The following is a 20,605-nucleotide window of genomic DNA, read 5'->3' on the forward strand; positions in this document are numbered from 1 at the left end:
TACTCTGAAAGTGTTTGGGCTGAGTCAATAATGCTATAAACCACAACATCTTTATACAGAAAAATAATAATCTAGGGAAATGTAACCAGTCTATGCACCAATGAATCAAACCCATGTCACCCAAAATGCTGCTCCTAACACTGATGTAATAGTTTTCAGAACATTGCGATGAATTTTGTTATACTGGGGCATGTGCAGGATTCAGCTGATGGTCCCCCCCCACTTCCTAAACCCATTCATAACCTCTTTATTCCTTGCTGAAATGAACTGAAAGTGAATAGAAGGCCTTCAGATGGTTTTTACTGTTCACTCAAGAGAATTACGTTGGGCTGTTTTCACTTTTGGAAGATACGATTGGCTTTCCATCAACTGAAAATAGTTACTAGCACAGCTGCAGCAATTATTTCTGTACAGCTCAGAGGCTATCATTTGAAACATAAATCTTTCAACAAGGCAAAAGGTAGGAAGGCAGATAATTTTGCAGAGTTTTGTAGATGCTAGATATAAAATTGTTATTTCTTTTTATTATGTCAGCCTCTTTTTCCTTAAAGATAGAAGTTACTTGGCTAAATAAGGGGATACAGTCATTACTTTAAAGAAAGGCTTCATTACAAACCAGTTATGTTTATTAAATAGCAGACATTCTGAGCAACATGTTTATTGGGCTTCTGCTTATTGTGTTTATTAATTAACTGAATCACATCATTTGTGCCAGTGTGTCAAGTCAGGTGCAAGAAAAAAAATTCACTTAATATATTGATACAATTGCTTTTTAGAATCCATTTTTTAAAAAGTTCAATCTACTCATTCAAAATCAGGAATATGAGATGTTAAGGAACAGAATGCTTCTCTGTTTGAGATATTTGATGACAGATTCAAGTTACCTGTGACAGAAGCCCAGATTTGTTGAGTCTGTAGCAAGATAGCTTGTCACAAAAGTGGACAAAGAAAACCTGCTCCCAACAGCAAAGGCTCATTTATCTTGCTTCCAACATGGGGCTATCTTTTCCCCTTTGGGCGGCACTGTAAAGTGAGTGATATATAAACGTAGACTGCTTGACAGTCTGTTCATTGACCTAGGAGAAGGTGAATAATAGTTCTAAAAAGGAGAAAACTAGAGAGGAAGTAAAGTTTAAGGGAGTAGTGAAATTACAGAGATAACTTAGAATGTGAAGCAAGAGAAGTGGGAAATATAAATGAAAAACTATTTGAAAAAAACGCTGGAGGTTTGTTGAGATGACAAATGGAACAATCAGAAGGGTCCAAACTAAAATAGAAAATGGAGAAAACACTCAGCAGGCCAGGCAGTATCTATGGAAATCAAAACAGAGTGAATTTTCAGGTCAATAACTTTCCATCAGATGGAACGCTTCTGGATTGAAACACATGCAGAACAATGAAAATCTTAAAATTGGAACCATTGGAGGGCAGGGAGCCACTATGGAACAGTAATATGTGGGCAAGGCTTCAGTGCAGAATTAGAGCAAGAGCCACTTTCTTCCACGTGGCTGATTTGAAGCTATGATTAAAGAACTAGCTCAAGTAGGTTAAACAAGACAAAAGTCACCTTGTATCATGGGAAAAAAATTGTGTGCTAGAAGGAAAAAGAAGATAAGTTTATTCATGCCTGATGATTTAAGGCTTCTTGTAGTTGGTGAATATACTGGTAGCTCCCTATGTTACTTTTATAAGTTGTTTTGTACGTATTTTATATGTTGTCCATCTGCTATTGGACTTTGGGAAGCACTGTGGCCTTAATGAAAGCACTTAGCCGATCTGTATAGTTATCTGGTCCATTATATTATATTTTTTATAAAACCATTTGTTCATTCAAAGAGACATGAAGCAGTAAATGGTCTGTTCTTTATGAACAAAAGTACACACACACACACACACACACACACACACACACAAAGGATGGTACATACTAGATTTCACTTTCTCTGGCAGCAGGCAGAGCAGGAGCTCTATGGAATAGTGGCCAAGTTACTCTTTCCTGAACCAGGGTCTTGCAGTGTCAATGCAAAAACTGGAGTTCCAATCTTCTGTGCTAGCTCCAGAACTTACATAAATAACTCTATTATTTATAACATGACCAGTGGTGACCAAGTTATTACTGAACTGTTCATAAAAACCCATCTGGCTCTGCAATGCCCTTCAAGGAAGAATATTGGGCACCTTTACCTCTCTGGTGTGGCTTTTGTGTGATGCCAGACCCACAAATGTATTTGATCCTTAAGCACTTTCTGAAATGGTCCAAAAAGTCACTTTTCAGTTAGAGAGTAAATGCCAGTTTTGCTAACAACACACATATCCTGAAAATCAATACAAAGAAACAAAGAAATGAAATGAATCTAAGGAAAGAAGGTAATATCTTGGCAAAGTACTAAGGACTTTCACATTCAGGACAAAAGCAGGATCAATTTTAATTTGCACCTTGTCTGATCTAGAATGCTCAGAATAAAAAAAGAGATCTTCAAACAATAGAAATTCTGGAATAAAAGATGTAGATAAATGACTTTGGTTTGCACAGCGATGAGGAATTGATTTGGAGGTTCGGCAGGCTTAAGCATTTAGTCTACAAGGGCATGATGTACTCACTTGATATACAGTTAAAGCTTGCTAGTTAGCTGAAGCAGATTCTAGAAGAAAAGGTTCAAAGTAATACCTGGCCCACCTTTGATAGATTGTTACCTTTAAGACATTAATTTTTATAATACTGCAGATAACAAACAAATGAATGTCACTGATAGAGTTTTTGCAATTTATCACTGATGAACTCTTGAGATATTTTTGATTATCCTAGATCTTTGTGCAAATTAAAGCTCTACTGGCATATCCCTGAGCTTTTCAGTGAGTTGGTACTTGTTTGAATACCTTTTGAAAACACTTAACCTGACATTGCTAAATTTACCTTGCCCTCCCTGAGGGCAATATGTTAAATATATTAAGTATGCATGTGGGAATGAGGTGAAGTAGAAAACATTCTGCCACTCCCTTCTACAAAAGAGAGATAATGATTTCACCTAAGGTAATAGTGCAGGTTGCATCTCGCTCTTAATCTTGACAGGAGAAACCTGAGCTGGGCCTACGTGTCTTCAAACGATGCATGTCAGCACTGTGCTATCAGACAACCCGACCTGTCCAACTAGCCCAGTGGAAAAAAAAGGTTGATGCTATCTGACAGGAAGTTAGTTAACTCTTTATTCACCAGTTTCAGTGGAAAATATATTACATCTCCTGCTTCCTTCTCTGCTCTCCTTTTGCGTTAGTCAGTAAGTTCATTGAACAAAGCAGATGGGGAGCATCCTGCACTCCATTCCTGGTAAGGAGTGGGGTGGGGGGTAGGTTGATCTTAACCAGAGTGGTAGAAAGGAGACAACATATTACAAGGCACATAAAATGCTGGAGGAACTCAACAGGCCAGACAGCATCTATGGAAAAGAGTAAACAGTTGATGTTTCGGGCCGACACCCTTCTTCAAAACTTACCATACGAGTTCTCTCTGGGATAATAAGGGGACAAAATCTGTCAAGGTTTCTTTCATTCCAATCAGGTAATTATTGCAACAAAGACAAGAATGCTTGTCCTGTTTCTACCTTCACACAGCTTGCAAAGAACCTCTGCAGGCTCTTTGATGGTTTTTAGAAGAGTTGTCGGATGCAGGGCTGAAGTTTGTGAAGCTGACGCTATGTGTAGACACTGTCTAGTCAGCCCACTACTTATCCCAGAATGAAATGAAGAAGGCAACGAAATTCTCCTCTTCCATTGCTAAGTTGTCAGGGCAAATTTCACCTACAAGTGTGACTGCTTAACTTCCTCTGTGGTTTCCCAGGCAGAGCAGGAGGAGTTCTGAGAAAACCTGCAGAAAACTAGTATTACTAGACACTATCTGGAAGAGCAAACAAAAAGTTGTTTCAAATGTGCCAATGCCTTATGAACTTCCCTTTCAAAGCAATAAGGATTTGGTGTTGCTGGCCTCTGAGCAAACTGAGCACTGTCATGCACAGGAGCAGTCGTGTGCCTGAACATTCAGTGGGCAACTTTGAAAGGGGCAGATTGATATACAAAGCAACACAGGTGCTGCACCTTTTCCTGCAAGCTGCTGGCTGTTTCGAACCCCTGAATCTTTTGCTGAGACGGCAAGCAGCTTCGCTTAGAGCAGCGGTAGCTGAGAAATGAGCCCGAGAAAGGTAGAATGTGGCAGATTGTGAAACTTGCTGTTCTCTGCTGGTATTTGTAATGTTATAATATGTATTTTATCACCTCTGTTGGAAAGTGAGATCTAGCAACTGATTCCTGACTACATTTGCACACCAAATGTCACGAGCCAAATAAAAACATCAGTGGATAAACGCAATGGCAATAGCATTTGTAGAGGCACAGGGAACATCAACATTTTGGGTACTGCAAGTGTAAGGGAAAGCTTTTTAGTATAAAGAAGTCTGAGAGAGGACTGATCACTCAGAGCTGGAACCAAGTGAAGTAGGAGGTAATGTGCAGATGGAGCACGTGGGGAGAGTTGAAGGAAGAGGGGAGTATTGAAACAGATTCTGGCGAGTAATAAGTGGACTCCAGCAGTTTGCTTTGTGCTCTGGATTCCAGCTTCTGTAGTCTCTAATGTCTCAGTGGCCTAGCAGGTTGAATTAGCCTTGAAAATAAAAGCCAACACAATGTTAACAGAGCTTTGGGCTTGTGATTTTTCCAACCTCTGTAGTATTTTTAGAAGAAAACACCAGGACAGCTACTCCCACACTGTAGATCAAAACTGATACAAGAGCTGGCTGTGGGTAACTCCATTGCTGAAATCACCTGAATTGTAGACACAGTTACAAAAGCCTCTGAGAACAGAATTAATTGAGAAATAAGAAGTTGACTCAGAGAGGAGGGGCTGTAAGAAAAAGGATATCATTTGTTGCTCAGTCTGTCTGTTCAGCATTTTTTGCAATTTTCTGAAGATACCTATATCAAAAAACCATTTACTGAAGCCCTGTCTAAACAGTATCTCATTAAACTCCAATGTTAGGGCAAAAATTAAGTCCAATAAATAGCAACCAACTATTGCCAGGAGGGTAAAAACCTCTTGTGTGGAAGTTACTCTACTTTTCTGTGCCATGTTTGGAATGTATTAGTGAACATATTCAAACAAAGTTAATTTGTCCATTGTACACATTCAAACCACTCTTCTGAAAATCTCTCTATAAATAAATGGGATGGAAAATTCCACTCAGTAACCAGCCTGGGGCAAACGTTTTCCGGTTTTGGAGAGATCAAAAAGAAAACATTTCATTGGCAAGCATGTTTCCTCTAACTATAATACTTCTTTCTCTTTTTTTTTGCCTCATCTGATCTGCTTGGGCTCGTTTCTGTTTCTCCTCAACCCTGCTAACACCTCATTCTTCTGCATGTTTGTTTTATTGTTTTCCATGATTGACTTCCAGTAGTAAAAGTTCAAGTTTCAGCTTTGGGTGAGTGAAAAGTTAATGTAGACATCTTTGAAAAAAAAAGAAACAAACATTCACACTCAGTAATTTTAAAAGTAATTTTTTAGCACTCTTTCGGTGTGGGCAAGCAGAACCAAATACATCACTTGTTGATGCTGGAATGTTGTTTTATTACATACCTTCTTTTGTGAAAACCTACAATGTTTCAGCGATTTTTTTTTTGAGACTCACTTCAGCTGTGGATACAACAGGTCAAGAGTTTTGAAAACATTTCTAAAAATTGAATGGTATACTTTGTTTAACTCTGCTGATATTTCAGTGGCGCTTTCCAGTAGGGCTTTCAGGCTTATTGAGGTTTCACCAAGTAAATCTTTTTCCCCTATCCCCAGTGCTAAATACATTGGGATTTAGTTCCAACAATCCCTCCATAATTTACATTGACGGAGGTTGTGAGAGTCAGTGTGAGGCACAGTGCCTAGGGTTAACCTTGTCTCACCTGATGTCCGCAAACAAAAACTTTCCAACAGGATCACCAGATTGCAATCAGAAGCGGAAACTTTAGCTTGTTAATCTTTCCTCCTCCCTAGCTTAAGGGTGAAGGTCAATTGCTCCAATTATAGCTGTTCCCCATTATGGTAGGATTGTCATTAGGGACATAGGAACAGAAGTAGGCCAGTTAGTCCCTTGAGTCAGTTTCATTCATTAAGCAATGCACCCCTCCTTCTATCACTACTCAGAGTTGTGCAAAAATGCTAAAAATAAGCAAAACACACAGTCAATTGTTCTGCTTTAAATTCCCAGCATTATGCGTAATAATTGAAGGCAGTAATAAAGATGGATTTTTTTCCAATGTTCTCAGCACATATTTTCTGAAAGTTCTGACTTGTTCGACAATTGAATCATGGGTGTGTGCAGAATTTTGTTTTTGACTGCTATTGAGGAGGGATGTTATACGTGTGAGTTCTTAATGTTCTTAATGAGAATTGCACACCTCATCTCCCTGACAGTATTCCTATCTCTACACCCACCAGACTGATGTAAAAAATCTCTGTGAGATTCAATATATTAAGTGAAATCAAACTCGAGAAAGCTCTTGTGAAAAAAAAAGTTGAACAGCACAGTGGAGGCCCTTCGGCGCACAGTACCTACTCCAAAATCATTCTAACCTTTCCCTTCCACGTAACCCTCCATTTTCCTTTCATCCTAAAATGTCCCTAATATATCTGCCTCTACTTGTGGTTTTGCAGTCCACATACCCACCACTCTCTCTCTGTAAAAATCTACCTCTGAAATCCCCCTAGACTTCCCTCCAATCACCTTAAAAGAATGCCTTCTCATATTAGCCATTGTTTACTATTGTACACACCTCATTCAAGTCATTTTTTATCCTCCTTCTCTCTAAAGAGTAAAGCCATTCTTTTTGTTAAAGTTCTGCCAAAGGGTCTCGGCCCAAAACATCAACGGTACTCTTTTCTATAGATGCTGCCTGGCCTGCTGAGTTCCTCCAGCATTTTTTGTGTGTGTTGCTTGGATGTCCAGCATCTGCAGATTTTCTCCTGTTTGTGAAAGCTATAGTTTGCTCAATCTTTCCTCATAAGACATGCTCTCTAATCTAGGCAGCATCCTGATAAATCTCTGCACGCTCTATGAAGCTTCCAAATCTTCCTATAATGAATACAAGCATGTGGCTTATTTAACAAAAAACAAGAAATAATCTTTTACAATTTTATATTTCATTCATTTTGGGACTTGCCATACACACAAAACAGCTGTAGAAATCTAGAAAACAGCAGCAGCTACATTTCAAAAGTAATTGATTGGCTGGAGAGATGCAATGAGACAACTTCAAGATGCACAGACTAAATATAAACAGTAACTTACATGCCTTAGCATTGTTAACATAGCAAAATAACCTGATGCATTTGAAACATTAGTAAAAATTGATGCATGAGGAGAATTTTGAGCCTTTATTCCCACTCTTTGCCATCTGCCAGTCAGTCAATCTTCTGTCCATGCTAGTATCTTTCCTGGGTTCAGGCTGAAGCAGCAGCTATGCTAATATATGAATTAAGAGCAGGAGATGGTCACTTGACTCCCTTAATTACAGTTCTGTCATTTAGAAAGGTCAAAGCCAATCTGATTTTAACAATTGCAAAAGAATAGTGTATCTGGGTTAGTCTGGGACTCTGGCTGCGGAAAGCAAGCAGTGCTGAGCTCCAGTCTCATAAGGATGGTACCAGGAGGTGTGGTGCTAATATATTTAAGAAGAGAGTTGATGCCAGGATTAACTCTTTTAAAATATACTTTATATATATATGCCCTATCTCCCTGCCCTGGTAATCTTTACCTGGAGTGGGAGTGGTGTGAAGCAGAGAAAAACTTCCAAGGGTTTCCCTGTTGGTCGCTGGGAGGATATAGTATCATTGGAATGTACAGGAATCAGCGCGGAGCACGTCAGAAGTTTATAAAATATATTTGGAGCTCAACAGTACCACCACATCTCCTGGCGAGTAAGACACATGCAGTACTGTGCACTAGTCTTAGGAATACACAGCACTAGGTGTCTAAGGCTTTTGCATGATACTGCAATTGTCAATGTGGAGTGGAGAGCGAGTTTGTAAACCTCGCAGGAGCAAAGGATGTTGGGAATGGTGAGGGTGGAGTGCCGTGGGGGGGGGCAGAGAAGGAGTGCTAGGGGTGGAGGGGGTGGCACAGGTGCAGACACACCCAGCCCTGAGATAACAGGTAAGGTCACTTGATTCCAAACAATTTGTTTATTGATCATCACAGAATGTCTCTCTAGTGCTTCCTGCTCCTTCCCATCTCCCCTCTCCTTTTCCTAACCATGATTCCTTTCTCCCTGCCCCCTTTCCATTCTCAGTCCATAATAGAGACCTATATCAGAATCAAGTTTATCAACACTCACATATATGTCGTGGCTTTTTTTTGTGGCAGCAGTACAGTGCAATACATAAAATTACTACAATACTGTGCAGAAGTCTTAGGCACCCTGGTTATATGTGCCTAAGACTTTTGCATAGTACTGTATATGCACAACTGAGAGGTTACTAGACACTCAGGATACTCCCTTTGGAAACATGTTGGCTGATGTTTCTCCCAGCACCAAACCATCTCACAGAAATAGAAGGCAGAACATTTTTGGAACTGGGATTGAGGTCAACAACAACACTTAGTGTTTCATTAAACATCTCAATGTGCTGCACAGGAGCATTTTCAAACCAGGCATAACACAATTAGGCAATGAGCCACCGAAGGAAGTAGTGTACAATAACTCTAAAATTTGTGGAAAACAGTCATACTCGTCAAACAATAAATATTAACAATGGCCGTCCCCATGGAACACAAATGGCAAATCATTTTGAAAATTGTAATTAAACCAAATATAAATCATGAGCTCCTCCAGACCTTACATGCAATAGATCAAATTCTGCCGGTCTCTCCATTGTCCATTCATACGGGACTCACTCTCACAGACCTTGACTCTTCTATAAATTAACTTGTTGGCTCCCTGTCAGGACTATGGGTATGGCAATGAGTGTTTTACAGATGATTATTTCTTCATACCAGCAGTTCCACTACATTCATGAGTTTTTATGTGTGGCTTTTAACCAAGGACTATTCATTATACTGACAGCATGCAAGTACATTGTGATCCAGAAATAATCACTGAATGAAGGTGAATGCTGGAGTGTACAAATCAATATTGACAATTTCTGCACCACCGAAAAATGTCAGTTGGGCCACGGATAAAATTAAGTGGTTTTATTTATCCCCGGAAAGGAAACAAAATGTATTGCAGTTATCTCGTTATTGTCTCAAAATTAAATGTTAATATTGTGTGCAGACATATTTCCCAGGGAGAAATGGCTACAGTTTTGATGGGATACTCCCATGCTCAAATAGCCTGCCAATATTCCCTTAGCACAGCTCTCAGAAGGAATATCGTTGAAAGTGGTATTTGATGCCTGTCAGCTCTAGAAAAGAGACAAAGTTTAGGGAACAGAAAATTAGTGGGATTTCTTAAATGGTTTGCAACCACTGAATAGAAATTGACATGTTATTGTCCTCAAATGCAACATTTTTTCTTCATATTTCTGAATATTTGAACAATTTTCATCAATGTGAAAGCAAAGTAAGAATTCCGCCAACAGAACATTGCTCTCCCTTTTCAAAATGCTCACAACAATCTTTCAGTTACAGTTGAATTAATGGGTTAAACTTCGAAAATAAATCACACGGTATCAGGTATACTTCTAACTTTCAGGGAATGAATGACTTAGCAGCATGCTGTCACAGGAACAACATTTCCCTCAATGTCAGCAAAACAAAAGAGCTAGTCATTGATTTTGGGAAAGGCGGGGTGGGTGTGGAATGGGCACTTGCTCCTGTCTACATCAACAGTGCTGAGATTGAAGGGTCTGAGAGGTTAAGGGTGAGCAACACCATTGGTCCAACCACATAGATGCCCAAACCGAGAAAGCTCACCAATATTTATTCTTCCTCAGTGGGCTAAAGAAATTTGCTATGTCCTTGTCAACCCTTATAATTTGTATCAATGCACCATAGAAAGCGTCCTATCTGGGTGTATCCTGGCTTGATAAGCTAACTTCTCACTGCAAGCATAATCAAAGACTTACCCACCCGAGACATTCTTACTTCCTCTATTGGGTAGAAGATACAAAAGGCTGAAAGCAGATACCACCAAGTTCAAGGACAATTTCTACTCCGCTGTTTTAAGATCAATGAATGGTTCCTTGTATGATAAGCTGAACTCTTGACCTCAAAATCTAGTTTGTTATGATCTGGCAACTTTGTTCAAAACTCTGTTATTTTTTACCTTGTGGTAATGTACTGTGTAATGAATGATTTGTATGAACAGTATGCAAGACAGCTTTTCATTGTACCTTAGTACATATGACAACAATAAACCAATTCCAATTCACAGTGTAAATGTATACATATTATATAAGGGTAGTTGAATACCATGTTGCCTTGAGCTTTTGAGCAAAGTTACTGCCTGGGTAAGAACCACTCAATACTTATGCAAATACTGAGAGAGTAGATAGGAGTAGCAATTCATTCAAGCAGGTTCACTGTGGAGGAAGGGTAAGCACTGATACCAGTTGTTCTGTCAGGATGCTGACTTTACATCAGAAAGGACAACCTGAAGTATGAGCCCATGTTTCTGCACTTTACTCTTCAAAATGTTTGTCTGAGCCTTAGTCCAACCTCTACGCCCAAGGCCCCCTGTCCAAATTAAGCTGAAGTACAATAGCTCATCTTTCCTTAGGGATAATGCCACCTTCCAAATTCAAATGTGGCTTTTCTGTCAAATATTGAGTTGTGTAATCTTATGTGTTTGCTTGTCTTGGACTCCAATAACATTTGCTTACACTGTTTACCGGCAGGAGCACTAACGAGGAGAAGAATAAAAATGGCTGCACACAGATGACCAAAATGTGCCTCTGTTCCCTCTTTGTATTATTGTAATGGCAATGCTGTAAAATTAGCCTGGATCAGCATTGTTTTGGAATCTATGATTAGTCAACAATGCTTCCTTATTACAATTAATCCCTGCACAGTTGGGAAGATAGGAAAACTGTAGAGCAATAAAATGGTAACAATTGAGCATGTACTACAATTTGAGAAACTCAGGGAGTGCTTTGATTCTTGTGCAGTATGTTTTAAATGGCTGTTAATCGCCAATGATATTGCAGTTCAGAGGCAGCTCTACCAGTCATTATATTGGGCACCTCAGACCGGATTTCTCAAAACTCGGACTACACCAAAGAAATTGGTAGATCTGTGTTATACGGATTCAGTAAGATGCTTTTAAGCATTTCTAACTCAATCTAAGTCATTTTAACAGAGGACATGTACACAAAGAAGCTTATGTTGAGCCCCTTGTGCTCTGGTAAAGTGACAGGAATGCCTTGCTGTCCAGTTGTATGCAGAGTGCGTTTCTTGGCAGGGTTTGTTGATCTAAATTTCACCTCTGTTCCCATCAGTTGAGTACAAATGATAATGTAAAATCGTCTTCCTTTGATTGAGTTGCCCTTGGTGAGAATCTGGGTAGGCACAGCATGTTTTGCATTTTTGCATTTTCACTGTAGGTGACCTACTTTTCCACCTTTGTCACACCTTTTCAGATCAAATCTACACAATATTTGTAAGTGGTTTCCGATGCAACAGCAATATGGTAACTTGTGTCATTGCTTCGGGAGTGCTACTGAGGGCACTGCCTTTGCTGATGAAATGGAGGAGGCTCACTTTGGCATACGATTGACTTCTGAACATAAGCAAGGCAACAGAACTCTTGTTCTGGGAGAGATTTAAGTTCCAGTGAAGTTTAAAGGCAACAGCTGGATCCTGCTCTGGTGGTTATGACAGGGGCCTAGCATTACTGGGCAAAACTGGCTGAAAAAATCAAGTTCAATCTGGAAAATACCTTCAAAATCAAAGCAAAGAAAATATTGCACAACATACACTGGAGGAAGGGTTGGATAGATAAGCTTCTATCCTTGAGGAGGGCATTGGGGACATAAAACAATTCAAAACAAAGATCCAGCTGCAAAAGGAGCTACTCCCATTTCTGAAGTGCCTTGACCTAAGCCCAGCTCACTGAAAGAAGAGATTGAAATTAAAGGGCATCATGTCACATAAGAAAAAGTAATTGGCAACTTCTAATGTAGCCAAATTTAAACAAGGCAGTGAGCTTTTGTGTTGATAATTAGGTCATGGAAATTGCTGCATAAAAACTGCAAGAGCTCCGGTACCCAATGCAGAGAATTTGCGACCTGGGCAGGCAGAAAATATCCTCTCCTTCCAAAAGTCTTTGATTTAACTCTAATGGTCTAGCCTAACCTCCTGAGAAAATCAACAGTGAATCCTTTCTTTGGTGTTTAAGCTATCCACAAATCAAAGTTACAGTCGTGCTGCATCAGCCCTACTTTCTCTTGCCTTTCATTCTATGCACTGGATTTCCCATTGCCACTGACCTCCAAAGTGTCCCCGTCACTTAAGAATTGTACTGAGTCTTTTAATTTCTTGTGAAATTTCATCAGCCTATATTGGTAATATTGCTTGTCCAATTACTGATGTTGTCCAATTCTAAACATTTCTGGCATTTCCTGTTTTAAATTTGTAGTAGAAGCTTTAATGAGTGCTGAGATTGCCTTTCCAATCAATAGGATTGGACTTGTCCTTTGGAGCCAAGGTTCCTATCCAGTTTGATATTTTGGCAAAAGAAAATAGTGTAATGGACTAAAAATAGCCTGTCTAAAATTTTCTGAGGAGACTGAGGTCCTTTAACATCTGCCGGACGATGCTGAGGATGTTCTACGAGTCTGTGGTGGCCAGTGCTATCATGTTTGCTGTTGTGTGCTGGGGCAGCAGGCTGAGGGTAGCAGACACCAACAGAATCGACAAACTCATCCATAAGGCCAGTGATGTTGTGGGGATGGAACTGGACTCTCTGACGGTGGTGTCTGAAAAGAGGATGCTGTCTAAGTTGCATGCCATCTTGGTCAATGTCTCCCATCCACTACATAATGTACTGGGTGGGCACAGGAGTACATTCAGCCAGAGACTCATTCCACCGCGACGCAGCACAGGAAGTCATTCCTGCCTGTGGCCATCAAACTTTACAACTCCTCCCTTGGAGGGTCAGACACCCTGAGCCGATAGGCTGGTCCTGGACTTATTTCATAATTTACTGGCATAATTTACATACTACTATTTAATTATTTATGGTTCTATTACTATTTATTATTTATGGTGCAACTGTAACGAAAACCAAATTTCCCCCGGGATCAATAAAGTATGACTATGACTATGACTATGACTAGCCCTGGAGAACCCATGAAAGACATCTGCACATCAGGTAAGGCAATCATATGTGTTTCAACAGGAGGTGATGAGCAATATTTAAAATATCGTTCTCCCAGTAACTTAGATGAAGATTCTACCTGTTGATTACAAAAATGTTTTTATTTTAAAATGTATTTGTCCCTTAGGATGTGAATGTCACTCACGTGGCCCCATCTTTAATTGAGCTGCCATCTGGTGGAGCTACTCCCACAATGCTGCTACAGAGGGAGACTGCAGGATTTAGATCCAGTGAAGAAGATACAGCAATACATTTCCAGGTGAAACTTGGGGAGATATTTACCAGATTCCACACATCCGTTGCTCTTTTCATCTTGGAGGGAGAAAGCATGGGAAAAATCATAGAAATTTACGGCACATTAAAGGCTATTTGGCCCATCATGTGCATCATGATTGAAAGGGTCTTACCATCTAATCCCAGCTTCTAGCATGAGGTCCACAGTGGTGTTGCTCCAAGCACACGTTCAAGTACCATTCTTCCAGATAGTGAATTCCACGTCCTTACCATGCTCTTGATGGAAAACATTTCCTTATTTCCCTTCTAACCCCTCTACTTATTACTTTTAATCAACATCTTCTAGTTTTCACCACTTCTATTAGGATGCAGGTTCTTCCACCTTATTCTATCTCTGCTCTTTATTAACTTTACATACATTAATTCTGGTTACCCTTAACTTTGCCTGCTCTAATGAAAACAACTGCACCCGAAACAATCTTTCCTGATAGATAACATTATCCAGTCGGTGTTACGTTGAAGAGATTGCTTGTGCATGCATCAACTCCAGATTTCCAGACAAAATAGTCCCATTGCAATTTGCCTATTCTTACAGCAGATCTAAACTGACGCCATCTCCCTGGACCCAGAGCATGTGGGCAGTAAAGACTCTGACATCAGACCATTGTTTTCTGACTACAGTTCTGCCTTCAATGCTATTATTCCAAGGAAATACATCACCAAACTGCAGACTCAGGAAGTCAATGCCTTCCACTGCCATGTACACTTATGTCAACATGGCCAGATTCTGCTCTAACTCCATCTAAAGTTTCTAAATGATACCACAGCCATATCTCAAATAATCATGAGTTAGAGTACAGAAAGGATGCTGAGAGTTTATTGACGTGGATCATAGCAACAACGTTTCCTTCAGTGTCAACGAAACAAAAGAGCTTGCCATTGACTTCAAAATTGGGGATGAGGAGCACACATCAATGAGAGTGTCAAGTTCCATCACCAATAGCCTGTCCTCATCCAAGCACAATGATGTCACAGCCAAGAAAGCTCACCAACACCTGTACTTCCTCAGGAGGCTAAAGAAATTTTAGTGTGTCCTCATTGAGCCTTACTAATTTTTATTGATGTACCATAGGAAACATGGCTTGATAGGCAACTACTCTGACTGTGACTACATGAAATTGCAGAGAGCATGGACATAACTCAGCACATCATGGGAACCAGCCTCCCCTCATTGGACAAAAGGTACAAAAGCCTAAAAGAACATACCACTGTTCCACTGTTATCAAACACTTGAATAGACCTCTTGTACAATAAGGTGGACCCGTGACCCTTAAATCTGCCTCATAATGATCTTGCACTTCATTGTTTGTCTGCACTACACTTTTTCTGTCGCTTCTGCACTTCATTCTGCGCTGTTATTGTTTACCTTATTCTACCTCAGTGCACTGTGTAATGATTTGATTTGTAAATCTTTCCACTGTATCTTGGCACATGTGAGAATACTAAACCAATTCCAGTTCCAAATCCCTTTTATACTCTTCAGGACAATCACTTCCTTCAAGTAAGATGGTAAGAGAACTGTACACAATTCTCAAGCAGCGGTGTAGTTAGTGTGCGTAGAGTTTTTGCATTACCTCTCCTCTTACATCCTGTGGCCTGGCTAATTAGAAATAGCATCCCATATATCCCTTAAACCACCTACTGATCTGCCTTGCTACCTTTAGGGATCTGTGTCCTTCCAATGTCCCTTTGTTTTTTCATACCATTCAGTTATTTCCTAATACTGTGCATTGTGCAGTTGGAGGTAGCCTCATTCTGATTAAATTGAGTAAAAAAATACTCTGAAAGATGCTTTTAAACTAGTGCATTGAGTATCTCACTGAGCAGTGGCTAGTTGAAATAAAGGTAATTTTGTTCCTATGGAAACCACAGCAACTATAGAAAGTGGCCTGACTAATTGAAATATTACCGGATGCCTTCAGAATTTTATTTATTTATTTTGCTGGATTTAATGAGGACATGTGCCAACTGGAGTAAACCACAAACTGCTTACTGGGAGCTGTAAACAAACCTCACCAAGATGATATCATATAGTAGTGTCGACAAGCTGTTTTGTTTATACAAATATGCCGCTCGTGATCAGAAGGCCCAGATTCTGTAGGGAAATACAGGGTCACCAAGAATAAGACAGGGAAAACTTCAGTGTGCTCTGTAATTAATTTTCCCCTGTGTCATTTATTTGAGGGAGGTAGTGATAAATTTATTTGCATTTGTTTTACATAAAAACATAACCACCAAGCAGCATATTGGAAATTTCCGTACTGCTTTGCTGAAAGTGGTTTTCCTCCTGTGTTGTCGGGGATTATGAAGTACAAGTAAAATTTCGCTCCAAACCAATTCCATTTAAAAAGTCACTGATATCTTTGTTTGTATCTGTACAGGTGCTGCCAAGCCAGCTGAATGTTTTTCCACGATTGCCTGTTCTTATTCTGCTTCCTCAATGTTCAAGGTGCACACCTACCAGTTCAGTATGGCTCAACAGCTTACAGATTAAAATGATGCTTTGCCCCAGAAGGCAGTGGAGGCCAAGTCTCTGGATGCTTTCAAGAAAGGGATGGATAGAGCTCTTAAAGATAGCAGAATCAAAGGTTATGGGGATAAGGCAGGAACTGGATACTGATTGTGGATCACAGTGAATGGTGGTGCTGGCTCGAAGGGCCGAATAACCTACTCCTGCACCTATTGTCTATTGATGGCAGTACTGCTCGGTAACATAGGGAAGTATTATCCCTACATCTAACCTGACTGCACTGTAGCAACTTCGTACACTTCAATGAAATCTTTTTTTTTTATTCTCCTGACCTCAAGATTCATTTTCCTTAACCTCTTTTCAAAGGGCAACTTCCTCATTCCAGCAGTCAAAATCTGGAGCTGTCTTGTTATATGTCATTTGGTGCCAGTATATCTTTCCTTAGATAGGGAGACCAGATCTGTGCACAACAGCCCAGATGCAGTCATGCAAGGTCCCATATTATTGCAGTGAGATATTATTTATTTATTGAGACACAGCATGGAGTAGGCCCTTCTGGACTTCGAGCCACGCTGCATAGCAACCCACCTAGCCTAATCACAGGATAATTTACAATGACCAATTAATGTACTAACCAGTGCATGTTTGTAATGCGGGAGGAAACCAGAGCACTCAGGGAGAAAGTACAAACTCCTTACAGGCAGCAGCAGGAATTGAACCCTGGTCACCTGTACCCTAGAGAGCTGTGCTAACCACTAAACTACTCTGCCGCCCACGTTTGTTGCATCACGGCCTGGTATGGAAACACTAATGTCCTTGAATAGAAAATCCTACAATACGTAGTGGATACGGCCCAGTCCATCGCGGATAAGATGTAAGAGTATGCTTACTCTTGTACATAAATTTTCTTACAATAAAGACCAATGCACTATGTGCCTTGCTTATGCATCATATACCTTTTGCCTAGTTTTCCGGGACTCAGATGATACTAACTGAAACTGCATTATGAGCACAAATGAATGGGCCTGAATTTGTTTGATGCCATAGTAACGTGCATTAACTGTGTGCACAATTACTTAAAGTAAATCTCCAGGAATGACCACACATGCCCCCAACAACCACCACTACCACCTCTTTCTGCACATTTAAGTGCATGGACTTCATTATCTCCAGTGAAACCTAAATGATGTTAATAGTATATTAATCTCACCGATGGATGTGCAATTAACTCGAAACATGCACATATAGTGAAGACCCAGAACAGGTATGTCATTTCTAAAATTCGCACAGTGTAGATTTTTACTTGCAGTGCACTAAACACATAGGAGGGTCTGGTTGAGCACTTAAATCACAACACACAGTAGGCTATGGAACAGGACCTGGTTAACAAAAATAGATTAGATAGGTCCTTGATGGTAGGCACAGACAGTGTAGGCTGATTGTTTGCTTCTGCATTGTGTGACCCCATGATTCTTAGTATATTGACGGGTTGCATCATAGAAACACCAATGCCCTTGTATGGAAAATCCTACAAGAAGCAGTAGATATCGCCCAGTCCATCACAGGTAAAGCCCTCCCCAGCATCGAGCACATCTACATGGAGAGCTGTTTCAGGAAAGCAGCATCCTTCATCAAGGAACCTCACCATTCAGGTCATATTCCCTTATCCCTGCCGCCATCAGAAACAAGGCACAGAGGCCTTAGGGCTCACACCACTAGGTTCAGTATCAGTTATCACCCACAACCATCAGGCTCTTGAACCAATGGTGATAACTTCATTTTTCTCAAAATTGAACTGTTACTACAACCTATGGACTCACTTTCAAGGACCCATCATCTCATGTTCTCGATATTTATTACTTTTTTTGTATTTGCACAGTTTGCGGTCTTTTGCACATTGGTTGTTTGTCCTGCTGGGTGCCTGTAAGAAAATGAATCTCAGGTTTGTTTAAGGTGAGGTAAATGTACTTTGATAACAGATTTACTTTGAACTTTGAACTTAGGTCACAGTTTTACACAAAAATTCTTGCATACCTTAAAGAGAAATTGCTGGCCTGAAGATGACCTCCTTCCTTCATTTTAATTAGATGACAAAGCAGTGCTGTCAACAAATTCCCACCATTGCCTCACCCTTACCACTCATTACTGCCCTCCATGTTAATGAGAAACATCAGGGGATATTCAAGGCAAAGGAGTAAGTTATCAGAAGCTTCAGCCAATCAGAATATTATCCCTGTCCATACCACTGGTCAATTACAAGGCATTTTAAACAATTCTCAAACTGGATAATTGCTGATGCCTTAAACTCATACTTCCTAGTGCAGTAGCACAAAATGCACAAGAAAGCAGGTGAAAATATATTCAGATGAAAGGTTTCAACCTGAAATGTCGACCATTAATTTCCCTCCAAAGGTGCTGCCCGAACTGTGGCCTTCTTCCAGTGCTTTGTGTGCCGCTCCAGATTCCAGCATTTGCGTCCTCTTATGTTTAAAACAATGTCCTTTGGATACTTCCGTTGTGTCTTTACAACTACATATCAATTAAATAAAAACACTCATGTTGAGGTGAGATGAACTGGTATATTCACTTTGCAGCGAGAGAGAGAACACAACAGATCAATGCACACGGGTAAGTTATCACTCAATAATTAGTGCTAAGGGGAGTCGTTGTGCTAAATGAAATAGATCCATGCATTACACTTCCTCCTCCTTTAGATTAATGTAACATAAAATTGTATATGTAATAGAACATTCAATTTCCCTTTAACAAACCATATTCAAATAAATATGCTTTTACAATAACAATCCACACGTAATTTCACTACGCTTAAATTCAGTCTTTCGGATGCCACTCTGTTTCTTTCAGGATTGCGCCTTTGGACGTGTGGAGTAGCATCACATTTGGCAAGTGTCTTGTCAAAGGCAGTTTCTCTGTTGCAGGTGTCACATTGCTGTTGGTGACATGATCATCACAGAGAGGTAAGTCTGGTGAATGCAATGTGTCAGTCTTGTTGGACTCAGGTGGGTTCTTCGGCTGAGCATCTAGTATCTGGTCCACAAGGTGTCTCTATGCATGATCTCCAACATCCACTTTGTACATCAATGGTTAAACATAGAAACATAGAAAATAGGTGCAGGAGTAGGCCATTTGGCCCTTCGAGCCTGCACCACCATTTATTATGATCATGGCTGATCATCCAACTCAGAACCCTGCACCAGCCTTCCTTCCGTACCCCCTGATCCCCGTAGCCACAAGGGCCATATCTAACTCCCTCTTAAATATAGCCAATGAACTGGCCTCAACTGTTTCCTGTGGCAGAGAATTCCACAGATTCACCACTCTCTGTGTGAAGAAGTTTTTCCTAATCTCAGTCCTAAAGGGCTTCCCCTTTATCCTCAAACTGTGACCCCTCGTTCTGGACTTCCCCAACATCGGGAACAATCCCCCTGCATCTAGCCTGTCCAATCCCTTTAGGATTTTATACGTTTCAATCAGATCCCCCCTCAATCTTCTAAATTCCAACGAGTACAAGCCTAGTTCATCCAGTCTTTCTTCATATGAAAGTCCTGCCATCCCAGGAATCAATCTGGTGAACCTTCTTTGTACTCCCTCTATGGCAAGGATGTCTTTCCTCAGATTAGGGGACCAAAACTGCACACAATACTCCAGGTGTGGTCTCACCAAGGCCTTGTACAACTGCAGTAGTACCTCCCTGCTCCTGTACTCGAATCCTCTCGCTATAAATGCCAGCATACCATTCGATTCTAATAGCATTAGATTCTAACAGCTATCCTTCCAGGTGTTCACTTGACTTCTCAGTAATCACACCTTCCTGTCCAACCTCGAAGATCCATGCTGATTCACTTGGCAACTGACTGAACTGTTTATTCTGCACTCCCCTCCGTAGATCTGGTTTCAGGCGGTCTAGGCAAAATCACAGATTCCTGCTCATGAACAGCATTGCAGGTGTTTGATTTGTTCTTGCATGACCAGAGTTCAGATACACAAAAATGAAGTTGTCCACCTTGTGCTGTAGATAAATGTCCTCCTTGTCCATCACTTTAATGGATTTCTTGCATGTTTGGATAAACATTTCAGCTAACCTATTCATTGCTGGGCATTGAGGAGCTGATTTGAAATGTCTGATGCCATTTTTCTTCATGAACAGTCTGAATTCTTCTGTCATGTATTGTGGTCCATTGTCATTCACAATTTGTTCAGGTAAGCCATTTCTGGAGAAGATAGTCCTTAGAGCAGAAACGGTCTTTTCTGAGGTGGTTGACTTCATTGGTATGACTTCAGGCCACTTTGAATGAGCATCCACAGCAATCAGGAACATGAAGATCATGAATGGCCCAGCAAAGTCAATATGCATTCTTTGCCATGGTGAAGACAGCCACTCCCTCAGATCTAATAGTGCCTGCGCAGGTGCATTTTGAACTTTGTGACATCCTGAACAGCTTTTGGTCAAGTCTTCAATCTGTCTAT

The 20,605-nt window shown here is 40.4% G+C and overlaps 1 long non-coding RNA gene across 1 annotated transcript in view; it reads left to right on the forward strand.

Annotated features, from left to right (window-relative positions):
- The first annotated feature begins 240 nt into the window (after window positions 1-240).
- LOC140201243 (uncharacterized) overlaps window positions 241-20,605 on the forward strand; it is a 174,692-nt gene continuing 154,327 nt past the window's right edge. The window contains exons 1-3 of the long non-coding RNA XR_011886806.1: window positions 241-460; window positions 13,481-18,070; window positions 18,983-19,095. This is a non-coding gene — a long non-coding RNA (uncharacterized lncRNA). The remainder of the gene's footprint in view (window positions 461-13,480; window positions 18,071-18,982; window positions 19,096-20,605) is intronic.

This window comes from Mobula birostris, chromosome 8, assembly GCF_030028105.1.
Source record: "Mobula birostris isolate sMobBir1 chromosome 8, sMobBir1.hap1, whole genome shotgun sequence".
Taxonomy (NCBI): domain Eukaryota; kingdom Metazoa; phylum Chordata; class Chondrichthyes; order Myliobatiformes; family Myliobatidae; genus Mobula; species Mobula birostris.